This window comes from Gavialis gangeticus, unplaced genomic scaffold (assembly GCF_001723915.1).
Source record: "Gavialis gangeticus isolate Ggan-Ray unplaced genomic scaffold, GavGan_comp1, whole genome shotgun sequence".
NCBI lineage: Eukaryota > Metazoa > Chordata > Crocodylia > Gavialidae > Gavialis > Gavialis gangeticus.
In genome coordinates, this window is record NW_017729024.1 from 143,793,048 (window position 1) to 143,797,714 (window position 4,667).

Genomic DNA, 4,667 nt, shown 5'->3' on the forward strand with positions numbered 1-4,667 from the left:
TGATGTATTTCAAATTGGTTGGCCAACAGCCAACAAGTGCTGGCCTCCATTGGACCAGGTGAACAAGGTCACAGGGGCTATATAAGTTAAGACTGCCCAGGATGGGGGGGCAGCAGCCATGCAGGAAACTCGGACTTAGAGAGGAGCTTGACCATCTGACACTGGCTCTCTCCCCCATAACTCATGAGCTGGGAATGGCCTGCCTCCAGAGGGAATCTCCAACAGCCTCTGGATGACGCTTGTGAGTAAGCTACTCAAGATCTGATTAGATATATAGCTGGCAGTAACTCAGATGCGTGATCAAAAGGCTACCTCAGCCAGACTGTTTTGCTGTATAGGATTTCGATGATATTGCTCTATCTTGTACCCTATTTTCACCCTACCCCCTATAATCAATAAAGTTCTCCTTTGTGACCGGTGTAGGAGACTTATTGAGAGGTGGGTCTAAATTATGCCTAAGAGGCCCCTTAGGGCTGCGGACTAAGGGAGACTTTCCTTTTTGGCCCCCGATTTGGGGAAGTGTCCCGAGTGCCTGTACTGGGTCGAGTACCTGTAGGACTATTAGGCCTGTGTTTCCCCAAGGACACAGGGCCGAGACAGTCCCTTCTCGGGGTGGTGGCAGCTTACGTTACCCCCAGGCTAGCAAGTGTGCTCCAGGAAGGGGATCAGCCGGATGCGAGGCACCCCTAGGGAGGCACTCAGAGCCTGGAAGGTGGTCGGACACAGTGACATGGGTGTCTGAACGCAGGAGCACCCCCTACTGGCCCATCGCAGCAAGCTGGCACCCCACACTAAACATGCAGTGGCATATATCGACAACAGGGTCATATTCACGAAGACATGGAACCAACATCTACAGGCAGTGAGGGCCATACTGAGGGAACTACAGGAGCTAGGAATGACGGCAAACCCCAAAAAGTGTGTACTGGAGAAACACAAGACCAAGTACTTGGGTTTCCAGGTAGGTCATGGGGTCATTAAACCCTTGGTAGACAAGATAGCAACCATCCAAGGATTCCCACCCCACAAAAAATGCAAACAGATGCAGTCATTCCTGGGACTGGAAAATTGTTATAAGTGATTTGTGCCTCACTTTGCTGACCTAGCCGCTCCATTATCTGACACCCTGAAGAGAGGCAACTCCAAGATCCTGTGATGGACATCAGATACAGCATGTGGCTTTGACTGATTGAAGGCCACCATATGTCCAGATGTGATAATACATGCCCCTGATTTTAATAGTCCTTTTATTTTACAGACAGATGCCTCTAACACTGCTGTCAGAGTGCTGTTAACTCAACATGACCAAGGCATTGAAAGACCTGTGGCCTACATGAGTCATAAGCTGCTTCCCTCGGAGACCGGGCATGCAACCATAATGAGGGAATGCCTGGCCATCAAGTGGGCCATTGGATATTTTCATTACTAGTTAATGAGGCGTGAGTTCCAGCTGGTAATGAATCATGCCTCCCTGCAATGGCTCAGCCACACACACACCGACAATGCCTATATTACCCATTGGGGCTTAGCATTAAAGCCATATAAATTTATTGTGGTACACAGACCAGGAAGAGACAATGCCATGGCTGATTTTCTATCTAGGTGCAGGGATACAGAAGTCAACTCGAATAGGGATTCACAGACACTGGACGAAGGCATAGATGCAGGTAATGAAGAGAACCACAGACAAGGAGCTTGCCTAAGATGCTTAAGGGAAGAGAGGATGTTGGTGATCAGTCCAGCAAATATCAGTTCCTAGCATACACTTTGACCCTTGGGAGGATCTGCAAAAAAAAACTGGGCTGCCCACCATGATGCCCTAATAAAATCAGAGCCCCTCCCCCCAAGTTATGATTTTCAAATTTTACAGGGGGCTCTCATTTCTTATGGGGGGAGAATCAGTCCCCCTGAACTCCCCCCGAATTCAAACCCTGAGCTCAAGTGATGTGGATATCTTTGTGATCCCAGGCACAAACAATATCATAGTCAATCAAGTGCCAATGTTTAGATTGTAGATGTTGCCATGATGTCTGGAGGATCAGGGTATTGGTAATTGTGAATCCATGTTCCACACATTTGGTAAAAGGAGCATGCTTTTCGAGTTCACCTTTCCTACTCCTTCCTTGCCAATGGTTCTATTCCAGAGGCTCAAGTTCCTTCTGACCCTGGTGTTGAAATCACTGAGAAGAATAAGTCTATCTCCCTCTAGAACATCAGAAAGGACTTGGTCAAGGTTGGCATAAAATTCTTCCTTGGTTTCATCAGCAGCGTCAAGAGTTGGAGCATATGCACTGATGACACCGGCATATTGGCTCCCAGCCAAACAATAGCATACTCATTAGCACAGGGGTGGGCAATTATTTTGGGTGGAGGGCCACTTACCCAGTTTTGCCAAGCTGTCAAGGGCTGCATGGGTAGCCCCACCCCTTGACGGGTGCCCTGCCCCCTGGTCACCATCTTAGGACCAATGTCCCAGGGCCAGCACCAGTGGGGCCCAGAGCAGGGTGCAGGCTGGCAGGGGCCTGTGGAGCTGGGCTGGGCTATACCATCAGGGAGAGGGGGGAGCTGGCCCGGCTCCATAGAGCCCCTGCAGGCTGGGAACATGTACCCCTGCCACCTTGTTTTGGGCCCTGCTGCCCTGGGACACTAGTGCCGGCCCTGTGCTCCCACGCCTGCTTCCTCCCAGTGCCCCCTAGCCCCGCAGTACACGCAGAGGGCAGCGCATAGCCCTGACCCCCTGCTCACCAGCAGGGAAGGAGCTGGTGTGGAGTGCAGGGAAAAGTGGCCCCTTGCCCAGCCCATGGCCAGTGCTCCATGCTGCAGCCACTTGCAGCCCGCATGGGGCTGTCCTCAGCAGGCACAGGCAACCCCACATGGGCTGTGAGCGGCTGCAGCGCAGGGTGCCAGCCATGGGGTGGGTGAGGGGATGCTTTTCCCTGTGCTCAACACCAGCTTGTAACCTACCCCCTGCTGCCAGCCTGGGCCCCGCACCAGCTCTGGGCTTGTCCATCGGAGCTGTGCCACAGCGGCAGCAGCTGTAGCCCCCACCACTTGCTGTGCCGGGCAGTGTTTGCTGCTGCTGCCCACCCATAGCTTGTGCGCTGGGTAGCCCAGAGGCAGCGGTGGCAGTCTCACCATGGCACGAGCTCTGGGTGGGCAGCAGGAGTAAACACGGCCCGGTGCGGCAAGCAGGGGGGCCACAGCTGCTGCTTCCATGCACAGCCCTGACAGGAGAGACCAGAGCTGGCGCAGGGCCCAGGCTGGCAGCGGGGGTGGGTTACAAGCTGATGCTGAGTGCACAGGAAAAGCGGCCCCTTGCCCGCCCCATGACCGGCACCCCACGCTGCAGCCACCCTCAGCCCACGTGGGGCTGCCTCTGCCTGCTCAGGACAGCCCTGCATGGGCTGCGAGTAGCTGCAGCAGGGTGTGCTGACCATGGGGTGCGTAAGGGGCTGCTTTTCCCTGTGCTCTGCACTAGTTCCTCCCCTGCCCTTCCCCCCTCCACTCCTTACCTGAGCTTTCCGCACGGGGGCAGCCATGTGGTCCCAGGCCAGAAGACCCTGCTGGGGCTTCTGGCTGGCGGGGTGGGTCCGGGTGGGCCATGCTGTTGCAGGAGCCCATTGGGCTTCCCCTGGGTCCTACTGCCCCTGGTTCTTGACATTTTTTACAGGAACCAAGGACAAATACATTTTAATTTTCAAATTTTTTGGGGGGGCCTCGTGGGCCATATTTTTCCCGTCCTTGCATTAGCACTACATCAGATTCCTTAAGATCAAGCCTAAAGACTTGGGCTCAATGCAGATGACAAGTCCCAGTATTGCATTACACTTGTCCACGAGCATACCAAATCCCAAACAAAAGTTAAGGCATGGGTTTACAGGGTTGCTGAGTGATCAATTCCATCAGCTACCAGAGTCGATGTGTTTTGGAGTACTGACATAAATGGAAAACTGCTGGAAAAAAAAGATAAACCAGGGTAAACAAGCAATAAATTTAGCAAATGTGGAAGTGCTCCGGGAGTCCAACAAGCATTTCCAGAGCTAGAATGAGTTCACATATGGGCCTCCCCCCCACCATCTTCAGTTAAACGCATCAGTAGATGTTACAGTTTGTTCTGATCCATCCTTTGATGTAGTGCCCCCAAGACTGCTTTCTACATACATCCTGTTTGCATAAACTGCACAGAGATCTGACTTATCTGGAGGAAGGGGGTACATCTAATAAGTTTTGGTAAATAGTTTTTCAGTGTTTCTTGCATAATATTTAAAAAGTCTGATTCAGACCAATTAGGTCATACTAGTGAAAGATAAAGCAGAAGTGGTTAGATCAGAGTTGAACCCTTGTGTCAGTAAGAATGCTTTATTTCTGTCAAACCACACAATTTCCAAAACGTAAGTTTTCTGTGTATGTAGTATATTTCCTCAGAGTTCCAGGTTGTGCTGGTGAATCATTAGATGCCACAGTTTTGTCTCCTGACAGCTGGAAGGATCTTGGAAAATGTCAGATTTGGTGCTCATGATTTGTTAAAACCTGTATACATGAGGTTAAAAAAAAAAAAAGGCAAAACAAGCCAAGTTTGATGGAGTTTGTTTGCACCTTATTTCCCCAACTATCAGTGATGTGCAGGAAGTATATTCACACAAGGATGGGAGGAGAGCATGTGGTGT